The sequence below is a fragment of the Protopterus annectens genome, chromosome 12.part0 (assembly GCF_019279795.1).
Source record: "Protopterus annectens isolate FY-2018-M chromosome 12.part0, PAN1.0, whole genome shotgun sequence".
Lineage (NCBI taxonomy): Eukaryota > Metazoa > Chordata > Ceratodontiformes > Protopteridae > Protopterus > Protopterus annectens.
In genome coordinates, this window is record NC_056746.1 from 632,936,049 (window position 1) to 632,953,672 (window position 17,624).

Genomic DNA, 17,624 nt, shown 5'->3' on the forward strand with positions numbered 1-17,624 from the left:
ACACACACACACACACACACACACACACACACACACACACACACACACACACACACACACACACACACACACACACACACACACACACACACACACACACACGTAGCCTGGAGTGAGATTAGAACCCTGACCTATCTAGTCTTACACACTTTAGATCACCAGCTTGTCTGTTGCATATGCGATTGCAGGCACAGTACTTGTGGATTACACAAACTAGGCTCATGTGGAACAGCATCTGTGGCCTGCAGTGTGATATTGCTTAGTACTGTTATCTGTATATAGTATCCTAGCAATGAAATAACTATTATCCTAGCTATGTGTGTACAGTTAACAGTATGGCCATATGTGGCTGTTTGCACTTAGATAGACAAGCCTGTGGGCAGAAACAATGTGCCCTGTCCATGCATGCATTGCCAACATTATACATTACACCACCTGCTCACCTGTTTCTGTCTATGTGGTGACATCCAGCAGGCACAGGTGTCTGTACTTAAGTGGATTATATACTGTTGAGTCCTTACATTGGATCCTTTGAGCAACAGTATAGATGTGGGATAGTGCAGATTTACTCACCATTATTAGGGTATGTAGGACAATACAGACATCCACACACAAATTTCTGTATATAACAGGGATGTATATATAAATGTAGCTCTGTGTGTGTATGATACATATATGTGTTGTGTAGATACATGGAAAGATTCTATGTATCAGTTTAATATATATATATATATATATATATATATATATATATATATATATATATATATATATATATATATATATATATATATATATATATATATAGTTATATATACCAGTATATATCTATTTGACACTACATAGAGACAGAAATACTATGTATGTGAGTGAGGGATAGTGACAGATGGATATGTAAGCATATATGTTTGTATGTATAGACATATCTTCACATAACAGGTCATTTGATGAAGGCAACAGAACTGCACTTATTTTAACTAAGTGTATGGGCATGCCCAGTGGGACTGTCAGCAGCTATAAAGTGACTCCAGGCCAAACATACCTGTACTCCAGTCTGGGATTTTGTGTGTTACAGACATTGACATCTGTCCCTGTTTCCACAGTATTGCACTTCACTCAAATTGTCCATGGAATACCCCAGCTGTCTGATGTCATTAATATATGACTGAGGTTCAAAATGTTACACCACACATAGACTGGCAATCTGTGAAAACACCAACATAATAATACCTCACATGCAAAAGATGTGAATAATTCCAGATTAGAACCATCAACATCATCACCCCTGCTAACATCCCTAGCCCACTGAGTCACACAGGCTGCCAGACAGAGAAGAGTCATTCATCACACAATCACCAGCATAAAAATGTACATTGTTATCCTGCGTTAAGTGAGACATACAATGTATGATCAATTTCTATGTTACAGCCCTGAGATTGCCTGGTCCACTGATATACCATTGCTGATTTTCTGTTAAAGCAGTTATATGGGAACACTGCTGTGTTGGGGGTGGGGGAACAACAGCACATGATCTGCTGGGATAGACAGCAGTCCAAATATCATGTGAGCCCACTGTTTAACATCTTCCTTGACTGATGTAGTGAATATTCCAACCATGAGGCCTAGTGAATATTAAGGAACACATACTATTGGACCTGGTATCTGTAGTCTCATGTGGATGTTACATCTGTCTAAATAGCCCACTATATTTCCTTGCATAACAGTAGCAGATACATACATATGACACCATATTATAGTAATCCTTATAATTAGTGTGTAGGTTTGAGACTTACCTTGCAGATGCAGCAATTGGCAGAACTGAAGTTCAGGGCTGACTCTCTCTGATGCAAGCAGTACACAGCCAATGCATGGATAGGTTCAGGTTGTGTGGGTTGCCTGGCATCAACTATTTTAATATATGTATGTGAGTAAGAGTAAGGTGTCAGTCCCCAGGACCTTAGGTTGTCAGTGAATCTTCCATGCCTACAGGGACATCATCAGGGAGCTCCTCCTCCAAGTCCTCCTGTGACTGTGGCTGTGATGACCTAGGCACTGGTGGGGGGACTGTGTATCCCTTCCCTTTGCTGATCCTGCTGCAGCTGCTTCTGCAGGATTATATCATGCAGCATGGCACATACTGTCAACATATGTGCACATGTGGCTGGAGAGTACTGCAGGGCTCCACCAGATATATTGAGGCACTGAAACCATGATTTCAGAAGCCCAGCACATGCTCCATGATCTTCCTAGTTTGTGCATTATGCCTCATTATGGAGTTCCTCTGTGGGTGTGGGTGCATTTCTGATGTGTGTCATTATCCATGGTCCAGTGCATAGCCAGCATCCTCCAGTAAATGGCCATGTGGGATATCCCCCCTAGCAAACCTCTGGGATGAATGCCAGATATGAAGCTGTGATAACTGGTAGGGCTGTCAGCATACACATTCATGATAATCTCCTGGACATTGTGCACGACCTGGCAGTTGATGGAGTGGCACTGCTTGCGGTTGATGTAGATTCTACTCTCCTCACCGGGTGGTGCCTTGATGTGTACATGACTGCATTCTATGGCACCCAGTACCTCGGGGTAGTGTGTTACATGGTAGAACTGTTGCATATTGCTGGCCCTTGCCTCAGGGGTGAGGGGAAAAGAAATGTGCTCACTGGCATGTGGTAGCATGGCATCTAGGAACTGGTGGAGTATCCTGGATGATGATGTCTGTCAGAACCCATCATGTCCCCAGTTGGTCTTTGGAAAGTCCCTGTAGCTTGTACCCTAAAGGCTACACATATCTTTGTTTCCACTGGGATGGGTTCCCCTCTGTTGGCTCTGGGTCTGAGTTGAGGGCAACAGAGCTCAGTGAGTTCTTGTAGTATGTCCATGTCCACCCTGTAGTGATCTACAATCTCCAGCCATGTAGCTCCTGGAAGGTTACCCAGGGCCTGAATACTCTTCTCCTTATCTTTCAAGGCCTATTGTCAGCAGCGCCAGCAACACTGACTTCAGCATCTAGCACATGCAGATGTAGTAGACCTGCAACAGTCCCTAGCATTCTCTCAGGTTAAAATTCACAAGTGTGTACTCCAATGGTTCAGAGTATTGTGGAAAAATCTGATTGTAGGGTGTATGCATACTTTATAGAGCTTTACTGTAGGTGCAGAATGTGTGATGGGCTAACTATGATGGATTCCACCTGCCTAATATATAATTAACATTATTTAATGGCCCTAGTTTAAGTTAAACAGGGTGTAAAGACTGATTCATATGTCACTGGCCTTTTAGATACACTCAGCACTGTGGCACTCAGTGCAAACACGTGCCCTGTAGATAAACAAAGCTTAGCAGTGAGCAAACACACCTCCCTGAAAGGACACGCTCAGCATGGTGGCATGCCGTGCAAACATGCACCACTTAGCTAAACAAAGCTTGAAAGTTAGTGCATATGTCCACCTGTAAGGACACATTCATCAAGGTGGCTTGGTGTGCAAACAGGCACAGCTAAGCTGAAATAAGCTTAGAAGGTAGTGGACACAACTCCCCCAATGTCAGCCACCTCCTCTGTAAACCCCAACATGGGTCTATGCCTACACGAAGGGGATATGCAGACACAATTACCCCTTTATGCTATTCTATAACTCCACCTCATTTGCATAGGGATCCATGCTCACAACCTAATAACTACATGCTTCATAGCCCTACCACCTTAGCAACAGCACCAAAGCACCATTCCAGGGACCTCACTCAAGGTCTTGTAATACATTTCTGTCACATTATATATTTTTTTATTTTTGCAATTTTTTTTATTTATCTATTAAGCATGTTAACAGGTCCAACATATTAAAAAAAACTTTAATTAAAACTATTTCCTTTACTTTTTCAGACACACAGGCGCATAGTTTCACTCATATCTGTATATGGTATGCCATTTCTGTCCATATAGCTACATTTTTACAGCCCCTTTTATCTGTCTGCACTCCTGTGCATTGAATTTTTCCATGTACACTACAGATACTGACATGGGATCTGAAGACCTGCCTATCTGTTTTCTGGATTGCTCTACCTGCTGTATTTGCATGAGATTCACCTGCTTATGAGGTGATTTGTATGCCACAGAACCTTCCATGTTGGTGAGTACATGTGTGCCACTCAGCAGCGTTTACAGAATCTAAAATCTGCATGCTTCCGTGTAAGCAGGGTGATGCAAAGTTTACATGGAAAAAATAACCATGTAGGCTTTATTAAATTCCCCCTATATTAATTTTAAATGTGTTTTAAATAAACAGAAGCTTAGGACCAAGATCAAGAAATTATTTTAAAGAAGAGACTCTATGTGTAATTAAGTGCTGTTTTTTAGGAATGACACAATGTATTTTTAATTTTTCTTGTTTTTATTTTGTTTTTAAAGTCGGGTGCCATGTATTTGCCCATTCTGTACTCCCAAGGGAAAGGAGGGTTTGCATATACTAAGGCATACAAGGTAATGCAATCTTCTTGGTAGAGACTGGAGAAATCACTGCTCATGCTATTGGGGAGGGAGAGAGGCATGGCTGTTTGAAAGATATGGCCCTTGCAGAAATGAAAGGATGACCTTCTCAAACAGCCTATTGCATATCCATTCCCACCACCTTGCTGGGTGCAATATGTGATGGTCCCTACTCTGGGCCAGTGATCAAGAAGCCTCAGTCCTCACCAATGACACCAGTGAGGGATGGCCACTAGGAGAAAAAATGGATACACACAGTATTTTCAGATACAGCTCTCTGCATAAAGCACAATTTTCCTTAAGAACACACAGGGAGCAAAATCCAGAGCTGGAGCTGGACTCTGTGTCTCTCTCCAGGCCCCAAATAAGACTCCACACTGACCACTTTGGAGCTCTGTGTCCCTGTTCCAAGTAGCTGATGCACACACTTGGATATTTGATCTTCACACACACACACACACACACACACACACACACACACACACACACACACACACACACACGGGAAAGGCTGGCACAGATTTACCATCTGTGCCCCCTCTGCCCAGACTGTAGTGCCACCAGTCAGCTACTCTATGGCTCTTACAATGATACCCAATTATACTGAGTAAAATTAATGTGAATACAAATGGTAGAGTTTGACCAATGCAGCAAAGCTTTCAGGAGTGGTCACAGTGTTACTAAAATAAGCATAAGTACTCTTAAGATGTTAAAAGCATTCACTAAAAGACCAGCTACAATGAAAGGTATAGAAATATTTAACAGTAAATAATAAAATAGAAAACATGAGAATACTGAATATCTAGTTACAATAAACACCACAGTTTCAATCACAGGACATATAAAAAATAACACAATTGGAAAGATTCACACAGATGCAGACAAGCAATACTTAACTAATCTCACTATATTTTCCTGACTGAGAAAAGAATTACTGTTCCCTAGTTAAGTTGCTTACTATAGCAAAGCAAGATATTGAGTGTCAAATTGCATACTACAGCAAAGCAAGATGAGGTGTCTGGTTGTGTAAGATATCTGTGAGAGATCTTTTCTGTCAAGTTCCAGAAGTCGAAATGCTGGTGCGGGAGTTCTGTCATATCTCTCACTAATATCTAAAAAATCCTTTCATTGCTGGTTATAGAATGACATCACATCTGGTCACATGACTCTGGTACAATACACACCCAGAGCTTTGTTAAGATCTGTTGCAACATCTGAAAGCTATAAAATAATTTCAAAAGCTTCCACTCTTCCCAGGGTAGCAATTAGTTCTCCCCTGAGGGCAATACAGTAAGATTGCTAGATGTGGTTTTCCCAGACATTTCATCTCTGACTGCAGTCAGACCTGTAAGATAAAAATCTTTATGTCCTAAACCAACCCATTTAATTTTCAACCTATTTTTCAAAATTAGCTGGGCTGAGATTAGCCTCTTCCCTTCCAGAATTCTCTGTTAAAACCTATGCATTTAATCAATTATAATAATATTGTCTGCCATACATGTGCATCTCTTTTCTGCCCAGCAGGACCCACTGATGATGCATTTTTAACACAAGCAACTTTCCAAAAACATTTTTAACACAACCCTCTGTACAAATTAGTGTAATAGTTAAATGAAATGACATAAAATTCTTTACAAAACTCCAGCTAGCTATGCTGGCATATGTTACACATGCACTGCCATACTCTCGCTGGCACAGATGGCACTACCTCATATCATCACACATGTGAGGTTAGGGACTGGGAGGAAAAACATGTTCAAAGCACCTGTGATAGGTACCTGAATGAAGACTCCACTCAATCAGCTCCTGGCTAGCGGTAGGAATGAATATGTTGATTGACCAAGAATGGGTCTGATAGCTGTTAGTAGGACAAATAACTTTCCAGTATTTCTGAACAGAAAGTACTGGTCTGTCACAATATATATATATATATATATATATATATATATATATATATATATATATATATATATATATATATATATATATATATATATATATATATATATATATATATATATATGTATGTATTTTTATTTCTTGTTTATTGTGAATGCACATCACAGAATTGTGCTGAGATGGCAAACTTAGTGGAACAGATACTTGCGGAGTGATGGGCTGTGTGCTTCAGAGGTGGCTTTTTTTCTTCTTTTAAGTCTGGTACTTGATCATTGGTGGCTTTGGAATATTTCAGTGCATTTTATTAATTTAAAGAGAGGAAAATAATGTCTCATATATTATTCAGCCTTGCTATTACAAAGCGGGTTTGTTTTATAGAGTTCTCAAAGATCAGAGAGAAGATGCAGACCTTTAATACACTGTTCCTACTCTTTAAAACTATTCACCTCTGTGAGTACATTTAAGTAACAGCCATATACTTAGCTTTTAAAAACAACCTTTGAGCTTGTATACAATGATGTCATGATTTAAATCCTGACGATTACTGTTTTATTAATGAATTGTTTGCCTTTTTACTGCTCTATTTTATTGAAATTTGTTAGGTGCTACTTGAGATGAGTCTGTTCTGGCTTCTTACTGGCTAACTGCTCGTACATGGTGTTCAGCTGTGTGTTCAGATCTGAACAGATTCAAATACATTCCCCAAACTAAATATACTTCTTCCTTGTTGATGTAAAGAACATTATTGTAAGGGCAAAACCTGTCTGTGGGTAGAGTATCTCCCTCCGCAAAAAAATGTTTTTTAATTTTTGCTTGTGTCTCAAGCTGAAACTGTACTGGGCAGGTGTCAGCAAGATCCTGACACTGAAGCAATGTGTGCTTGATTGTGTATATTATTTGTCATTATTTATCATGTATGTGTGTGTATGTATATGTGTGTCTGAGAAGAAGAATGCACATATTTTAAGATGTAAAACAAGCTATAATGAGATATGTACTTAGGGATTCATTTGGTTCTCCTCTGGAATTATAGCCCCTAGATTAGTGTGTGTTAATATACAGAATAGCCATACATACACTCATGTGTTTGTGTGTCTGTGTGGTGCATTTGTGTGTACTTCTTAGTGGGACTCATAGACACTGAAACAGAAGTTCAACTTGTTCTGCACTGAATAGTTCAAGCAGTGCTACTTGTCTTTTTTGCGATTTATAGTTATGCATATTCCCACTACAGCAACCTCTCACTGAGCTGGAATTTGCATAACTAGGAATTAGTAAAATGGAGTAGTTTTGCATTAATCAGTTGAGGGCCCTACAATGTATGCTACAAAGCAGTAGAGATACTGGCAGACCACACACAGGCACAGAATTTGTCCACCACAGCCAAGACAGACAGCCTTACAGACAGACACACACACACACACACACACACACACACACACACACACACACACACACACACACACACACACACACACACACACACATACCACAGTCACTGTGTATAGGTAGTGTTACAGCAAAGTGGTAATCCTTGAAATCTTTAGCCCAGCCACCACCACCATCACTGCAATGGCTAGCCAGACAAGCAGGGATAGAATCAATATGAAATAGATATGGTCCTAGCAGTCCTGTGTTTTGCACCAGTATCCCTTCCTGACCCCTTGCCAAATCCCAATGCTTCTTTCCCCTTAGATGTAGCACATTGTGTGGGAGGGGAAGTTATTCTTGGTGGTCTAATGGCTCAGTAACCTTCTCTACCCCTTTCTTGATAATTTCCAGTGCACAAACACATGCACACATACAAACATTTAGGCACCCAATGCTCATACATGCACACTGACCCACATACAAACAGCCTCACACTTGCATGCAGGCATACACACATATAAGTACCTGGACTCTCTGCATCCACATCTCTCCATTCTTATCAACAATCATGTCAGGCAGTGATAATCCACTATACATGCTTGTCTGTGCCCCCCGCCCACATACTAGCTCTCACAATGTACCTACACAAATACACATACCTATTCATATTTAGTCTCTTGATAAACACAAATGTAAGTGGACACACACACACACACACACACACACACACACACACACACACACACACACACACACACACACAAGAATATACATGTGATGAAGGGAGATACTGTGCATATCAACATGATTTATATAAGATGCTTGTATTACAACTGTATTAGAACTGTATGTCCACTGCTGGTACAGAAGTGTGTGTTGAAAATGTTTTTGGAAAGTGCTGTTTAAAATGTAACCACAGTGAGCCCTGCTGGAAGAGAGCAGAAATGCACATGCACTATTGTAACTATTTAAATGTATATATTTTAACAGTGGAAACTGGAATACAGGAAGTTAACTTCAGTCCAGCAAAACTTTAGAAAAATAGCTGAAATTAAATTACTTTTTGACAGCAAGTGACACAGGTCTGTGCTGAGAGGCTTTCTTTATTGTCTTTGGAGTGAACTACTACAATTGCTTGATGGCTTCCAGCATCTGCCAAAGATCTGAGGTTTATGTATGCTAAATACTGCTAGCTTCCAGCTGTGGGGGTTTCACCTGGGATAGAGTCGGATGACAATAAATGATGTCTTTCTGCAGGCTATCCCAGCAGTAATATTTGAGATATTAATTTAATAAGTTTCTTTGAGAGATACAGCATTATGTATTCTGTCTTTGACCTGACAACAACTAGAAGATCCATTCACCACATTTGCCTTGCTCTGATGAAGTAAGTTTCTAGGGAACAGTATAATTCTCTTAGATATAGTCAAGAATATAGCAAATCTTAGTTTAGATACTTTTCTTTATTTATTTGAGACTGTCCTGCAATGTTGTTTTAAATATTTCCTATGAGTTTGAACACTGATGTTACTGTGATTATATGCTGAGTATTTTCTTGTTCTTTTATTAAATATACTTCAACCTTTCATTGCAGCTGATCTGTCTAGAGATATTTAAGTTTTGTGAGTACTTGCATCTTTACTTGGTTACACTGTGTAGGCCACTCCTAATAGCCTTGCTGTTGGTCAAACTACCATTTGTATTAATATTAAAATTACACAGTAGGATTGGACACCCTTTGTTAAGGGCTTTAAAGTAGCTGATAAGGAGTTGGTTTGGTGGCAGTAATAATTACCTTATAGTATGGACAAAATGGGACATAGTTAGTAAACCTGTGCTAGCCCTTCCCATATGTGTGTGTGTGTGTGTGTGTGTGTGTGTGTGTGTGTGTGTGTGTGTGTGTGTGTGTGTGTGTGTGTGTAAATCACTGGTTGGACAGAAAGGGTGCTGGAGGTCTTGGCTTGGCCACTCAGCTGAGATCTCAACTCTATAGCTGTGCCAGTGGGGAGTCTTGTTGGAGATCTGGAGAAAGAGGGAAAAACCAGCTCTGGACTGACTGTGGTTTCTGTGAGCTCTTAAGGGAAATTGCACTTGAGGCAGAGAGCTGCATCTGGAAGTACTGTGTGTGTACCTTGCCATCCTTCCAGTGTACATCCCCCACTGCTGTCAGTGGTGAAGAATGAAGCTTCTTGATTACTGGTCCAGTGGTGGGTCATCACATTTATTGGTTGGCAGTGGTGGGATATCCACATATTGGGATTCAGTGGTGTGGATATTGAATTCCTGTAGCCTGTAAACTGTGGTCACTAAAGAAGGTGTTTGTACTCTCAAGCAGCCACATGGTGAACATTCAGAGTTTCATACACAATAGTTTTATTTATTTTTTGTTAGCTTAGCTAGTCTGGGAGAGCAGGCAAGGATGTCAGCAAAAGCATATGGAGAAGCTGACAAGAAGCCAGTTGGCTGAGATGTGCCATGCCAAAGGACTGGTGCATGCCAATATGACTAAAGCAGAAATGGTTGCAGCCTTAATCACAGCTGCATCACAGACCAGCAACCAGGAGGACAACCAGACTGGCTTTGGGGATGTACAGCTCTCAGAAAATGGACAGTTCAACCTTTCCACAGAGGACATAAAGATCTGTCTGGAGATAAAGAGACTTGAACTGGAGACCAAACATTTGGAAGGAGAATCAGCAGAGAGACTGCGGCATTTGAAGATTGAAGAAAATGAAAAACGGTGGCATTTGGTGGCTGAAGAAAAGGAGAAACAGATGTTTGTAGGCTGAAGAAAATGAGTGCAGAGCCAACATGAAAATGAGATGCTGACTCTTTGCCAGGGTCATGGAGGTAATGGGGAAGGGAGCATCTAAGCCCCAGAAGCAATAAAGGTCAGTAAATTTCTTCCACAGTTTACAGAGGGTGATACTTTTGATAGTTTTATTCATATGTTTGAAAGGGTGTGTAAACAGTATAATGTAAGGTTCCTGACCCCCTTACTCCATGGTAAAGCTGTAACTGCTGTTTCTAAATTGTCTGATACTGACTGCTTAAATTATAATATAGTTAAAAATGATTTATTAGAGTGTTTTAAGCTAACACCTGAGGCTTAGAAAAAGGTTTTGTGAACATCGACGCAAGTGTGTGTGAATATATTGCTGAGTTAAGCACTTATTTTCATAGATGGGTGTGTGGGTGTCAGGTCACCAGTTTTGAAGGTCTGGGAGATCTTTTGATGAGGGAAGAAGCCCTTAGCACTTTGTCTGAGGACATGAGAATCTGGTTAGAAAGTGTGTGTGGATATATTGCTGAGTTAAGCACTAATTTTCATAGATGTGTGAGTGGGTGTCTGGTCACCACTTTTGAAGGGCTGGCAGACCTTTTGTTGAGGGAACAAGCCCTTAGCACTTTGTCTCAGGACATGAGAATCTGGATAACAGGGAATCCTATCTTGCTGCCATAAAGTACTTTAACTTTAGCTATTTTTCTGAAGTTTTGCTGGACTGAAGTTACCTACCTACCCTGCTGAAAATCTCTAACAAGGCATTTACCACCACAACGCAAATTAGTTGGGGAAAAAGGGTGACCCATACTTAGCAATCAGGGTATCACTGCGCAGGAAAGAGATACCCAGTGCTGGACATGAGTCTAAGAGAACCTATTGTGGGCAGCCTATACCACCCCAACAGAGTCCACCAGTAACAGGGAAAGCCACTGGTTCAGGTACATGGCCAGGATCAAGGGTTAAATGTTTTAAATGTAACCAGTGGGGCCATGTAACATATAGATGTTCACAGAGGCAAGGTGGGGAACAAAAGGTGGGAGAGCCAGTAAGTGAGAATGACAGAATGCCAGCAGTAAGTTGTCTGAAGACAGCAAGGGTACCAAACTACCACAAGAGGTTATATCCTATCTTAGTAGATGGGAAAGAGGTCACTGCTAAGACAGACATAGCCTCTGACATAACCATTGTAAAACCTGCAATGATTAAAGAGGAGCACTACTTGCTTGGGCAGTCTACTCCAGTCAGAGATTTAGGAGAGACCCCATTCCAAATACCTTTGGCTAGGGTTCACCTTGATTGAGAGGGTAGAAAAGGAAGCAAACAAGTAGGTGTCTTTGAGGATATCCCTGCAGATGTCCTGACAGGGACTGATTCTGATAATGCAATGCCTTGTGTGCATGCAGTTACATGCAGTCAGTCTTAGAGACAAGCATGTGGGTCTGGTAGCCTGGATGGGACCCAGACAGACCACACACTTGAAGCCAGGACTGGTGAGGTGGTTACTTCACGGAGGGAGCTACCCTGTAGCAGCAAGACTGAAGGTGAACCACAGCTGCTGGTGAGTACTGATGTACCCTTGGACAAAGTGACTGTGAGGCACCACTGTCAAAGAATACCAGACTTCCTGTGGAAGGGGAACTGGGAAGGGTTACAAAGAGAGAGTTGAGACAGGTTCAGCTCTCAGACCCTACATTACAGGGCTCAAGGAAGGTAGCCGAAGAGGCACCTGATTCTCAAGGAAAAGTAGAATCTGTACACTGGGACAAAGGGTTACTGTTTAGAGAGTGGACCCCTGAGAGAGGGCTAGACAGTGAGAGAATTTAGCAGTTGGTAGTGCCCAGTGCCTACCATCTGGCACTTCTAGCCACAACCCATGACATTCCCTTTGCAGGTCATAAGGGCATAAAACATACAAAGAGACATATTATGCAGAACTTTTATTGTTCTGAGATTTCCATGGATGTAACAGGGTACTACAGGACCTGTGAGCAGAGTCAAAAAGTAGGCAAGGCTGGAGACAAAGTCAAGGCTCCTTTGATGCATTTGTCTGTTATTGAGGAGCCATTTCAGAGAGTGGCTATGGATATTGTAGGGCCTCTGAGTACTCCAAATTCCACAGGAGAGAGGTATATCCTAGTGGTAGCAGATTATGCTACCAGATACCCTGAGCAGTGGTCCTGTCCTGCACAGAGGCAAAAAGGTGGTAAATGCCTTGTTAGAGATTTTCAGCAGGGTAGGTAGGTAACTTCAGTCCAGCAAAACTTCAGAAAAATAGCTAAAACTAAAGTACTTTATGGCAGCAAGACACAGGTCTGTACTGAGAAGCTTTCTTTATTGTTTTTGGAGTGAAATAATTACTACAATTGTTTTATGACTTCCAGCATCTGCCAAAAATCTGAGGTTTATGTATTTTCACAGGTAGATGCTAAATACTGGTAGCTTCCAGCCATGGGCATTTCACCTGGGATAGAGTCAGATGACAAAAAATGGTGTCTTTCTGCAAGATATCTCACCAGTAATATTTGAGATATTAATTTAAAAAGTCTCTTAGAGAGACACAGCATTCTGTATTCTGTCTTTGACCTGACAACAACTAGAAGATTAATTAGTCAGGAATACAGCAAAGCTTAGTTTAGATACTTTTCTTTATTTATTTGAGACCGTCTTGCAATGTTGTTTTAAATATTTCCTGTGATTTTGAACTCTGATGTCACTGTGATTATATACTGAGTAATTGTTTTACTATTTATTATTAAATATATTTAGACATTTCATTGTGGCTGATCTGTCTAGAGATATTTAAGTTTTGAGAGCACTCAAACTACCATTTGTATTAATATTAATATTACACAGTAAGACTAGACACCCTTTGTTAAGGACCTTAAAAATAGCTGGAGAAAGAGGGAGAAACCAGCCCTGGATTGACTGTGGTCTCTGTGTGCTCTTAAGGGAAATTGCACTTGATGCAGAGATTGCAGAGAGCTGCATCTGGAAATATCATGTGCGTACCTTGTCATCCTCCTAGTGTACGTCCCCCACTGTTGCCAGTGCTGAGGATTGAGGCTACTTGATTACTGGTTCAGTGGCAGGTCATCACAATAGGTACACAGGCACATTCATGCATACGGATACACACACAGACACACAAAGATACACAAACATGCGTACAGACAGACCTATAGGTACACCTAGTACATGCGCTTTCTGAATCCACAATCTTCCTGTTCATAACATCAGCAATATGTCAGGCAGTGGTCATCTTCCACATGCTTGTGCAGGCATGCTCACACACACACACACACACACACACACACACACACACACACACACACACACACACACACACACACACACACACCTCAATGCAAACAATGCAGTGAGGCACAGACCAATTCACACAGAGTCCATGTATACACACAAACTGACATGCACACATATAGACAGACACCCACATGTGCACACATACTCATACAAGAAGAAGCTGCTCTTGTTCACCCTGCTTAGCTTATCTCCTACTGAAATGCATAGCAGAATGCTGAAAAATACAGCTGAACAGTTAAATAGTTTATGTGCTACAGTGATGGATGGCTTGGATAATATAAATATACCCTACTTCCCTCTATTTAACTCTCAAACCTAAGTAGTGCACTAACCTGCTAAAAGAGCCACATTAGTATACCCCCCCCACAGACTACTGTATTTACATATCAGTTTAAAACCATTACTGCTTCCTGGAACAGTGCTTTGGTTCAGTTACTAGGAGTCGGAGCATCCTTGTATTGTATGCAAGGCCTAGCCAATGTCTCTGCTGACATACCTTTTGTGTGTATTTATAATTTCATGGAAATATCTGTGTGAATGTGTGTGTATTTATAATTTCATGCAAGTGTGTGTGTGTGTGTGTGTGTGTGTGTGTGTGTGTGTGTGTGTGTGTCTGAACACACATATGCATATATTAGTTTGACCTTTAGCACTGTGGCGGGTAATTCAGTGTGATAAAATTTCACAATTTTAACTCCTCTGAATAAGGAACAACTAGAGCAGTTGACATCTAAAAATATAGAAATGTATTTTGTTTGCCAGACAACCTTTTACAGTCTCTGTAAAAGTAACATGAAAATGCAGTGAGAAGTATAAACTAAGGAACATTAAACAATTTATATGGAATGTTGTATCCTATTTCATTGGACAGAATACATTAAGTGTTTGTGTAATTTGCATTACATACAGTATAAATAAATGACAATGTAGTCTCGAGGCTAGTAATGTAGACATGTACAGAAACAACATTACTTCTTAAAAAGGATAATTTACATTTGCAAGAAATAAACAAGAGTGTAAAGAGAAAAAATCCATCTCAACTATGAATTTAATAAGTGCATGTAATGAACCCATATTTAAACATTTTCAGAACATGTATCATTTCACAGTTTTCTAAAATTGCTTCCTAAAAGCCTTATCCAGAATTTTGTAAAATGCCCAAGAACTGTTTAATATCATCTTGTTTGTAACATAGTTCTAAATTTATCTATCGTGCCTAATGTTACTAATCAGATTTCCAGCTGTTGTCATTCTGAACCTTAACAGCAATCAAAGTGAGCAAATTAAAACATCCTTCATCACTAGTTCTATATAGTTTATTGGTGTCACTAGTTCGATATAGTTTATCGGTGTCACTAGTTCTATATAGTTTATCGGTCAGAAACAAGAAGAAATAAGCAATAAGTGAAGAAAATGTAGTCACTGCAGTTTAACGAATTGCTTTCACCACTAAATTTATTTAACATAGGAAACGTTTAGTCAGATCAGCTATTAGCTTTGTAGTACAAGTTGTCTGGATACTAGATTCCATATCTTAAGTGTATATACATTTAGCAATTTCCAAAGAAAAAAACTGTTGCAAGTTCACCTGCTAATGTTTCATTTACTATGCCCATACATGAAGAGTTTTAAAATCTCACCTACCTAGTCATAGGGGCACTGTGACAGCTTTATATAACTCTTTGTTACAGATAGTGTAAAATTGACATTGTCAGGAATTAACTTTACTTATTTCCTTTTTATTAATCTTTCATACCTTTTTAATATTTAGTTTTAATTCTTAGTCGTACTTCTAGGCATACTTACTTAAAATAGAAACTGCAGCTAACCATAATGATCTTGCAAACTTTCATTTCTGTTCTATCGACTTTGATAATCGCATCACAGAATTTACCCTCAAGTCTGTGTTGGTTAAAGATGCTACAAGATGCAGCACTCATTTTCCTGTTTCATGTGCTTCTTCTGAAGCTGGGATGTTGATGGTTCTCCCATGCCTTAGTCTTTCAGGGATGCACAAATAGAAAGTTTTCTGAGGAAAGAGCCAGCACCCATCTGCTTTTGTATTTCTCTTAAATGTGATGGATCTTTGCGATCCTACTGAATTCTTACGTAGTATATTCTAGAATCTCATAGATATTGACATCATAAATGCACATCTTCACATTCTAGAACAACTTCAGTGCACTGTCAGCTGTATAAGTAAATAATATATAGGTTCATAGGTAAGAACTAGGCTAACTGCCCTTTTGGGGCAGCCAATTTTCCTTTTTTTGCTTGAAATAACCTATCACATTTGGTTATAGACTGGCCTTACCCATTGCATGGTTGATAATTATATAGCACTCCTAATAAGAATAACTGGGATCATACCAAAGATAATTTGGGGAACCCATGCATGGATAAAGCATTTAAGAGCTCCCTCTGTCCATGATTAGTACAGGGGCAGTCCTGGGGTAAATTTTCTGTTTCCTATCCATACATCTAAGTTGCACTTGAAAATGGACAGTGATGAATTTGGTTTATGTGGATGAGGAGTTTATTCTACAGCAGCGGTATCCTCTGAGAAATACACCTGTCCCTCCAAACCTTTCTGTTGATGCTGCAGAAGACATTTACATCCCCAAACTGAGTATTTCTGATGCCATTTGACTTAGTGATATGCAGTAAATCCATCAGTAATGGGTTGAAGGATGCCTTGTATGCCAGACAAAGGTCACCTCTTAGCAGTCTGCAGAATAGTGAGTGTAGTGGCCGGGCTTTAAGTCAGTCCATGTAAGACATGTGTTTAGGCATTGTGTCCTTTTAGAAAGGTATATTCGTGGGTGTTCCAGTTGTTGCATGTGTCTGGACAGATACATGCCAAAGAGGGCATTATATTCAATGACTGACCTAACAAGTTCTGTGTAAAGGGGGGACAAGGGGGCAAGCAAACTCCTCCCCCCAAAACAACCCAAATAACACATAGCCTACAAACTCAGTGTGCCACTCAACCACAGCCCATAAGGCATAACAACATACCCAACACTCTAGTCATAGGTGACTCTATAGTCAGGCACACTGATGTTCCACTCACCAGGCTAAACAAGGAGAAAGTTACTGTCAGCTGCCTGTCAGGTGTCAGGATCTGCTACATAATGCATGCACTCAGGTCATTCCACAACAAGTACAAATATGACACTGTCATTGTCCATGCTGGTGTGAATGACCTGAGACGTACCTCCCTGGACTACATGAAAAGAGACATGGAGGAGCTCTCTGATCTTGTAGCCTAGGCAGGTATGACCCTAGCCCTGAGTAGCATCCTGCCATCACCCAGAATGATACTACAGTACAAGGACAAAATGATTGACTTCAATTGGCTAAGCTTCTGGTGTCATTTTAAGGGGATCCAGTATTTGTCTGCCTGGGACGACATGATCGACAGACCAGAATGCTTTGCCAGAGATGGTCTGCAGCTGTCGCCCTTTGGATTCCGGATACTGTCTAAGCTCTTGCCACCCCTATAGTGCCTTTTTTAGGCAAGGTTCAAACGACAAATTCACCACTGTAACAGGTACAAGCAAGCAAAATCTGAGGGTAATGCTACTCAATGCTAGAAGTCTAAACCTCAAAATGCACTCACTCAAGGCACTCCTTAAAATGGAGAACATAGACATCTGTGCAGTGACAGAGACCTGGTTCAAAGATCCAGAGAGCACCCCTGCATTACCAGGCTAAAATTCATACCACACCTTTTGGCCACCTAACCCAGAAAGGTGGAGGCGT

The 17,624-nt window shown here is 40.5% G+C and overlaps 1 pseudogene; it reads right to left on the bottom strand.

The window, feature by feature from the left end:
• The window catches only part of LOC122816199, a 71,289-nt pseudogene extending 55,438 nt beyond the window's left edge, over nt 1-15,851 (bottom strand).
• Nucleotides 15,852-17,624: the final 1,773 nt, after the last annotated feature.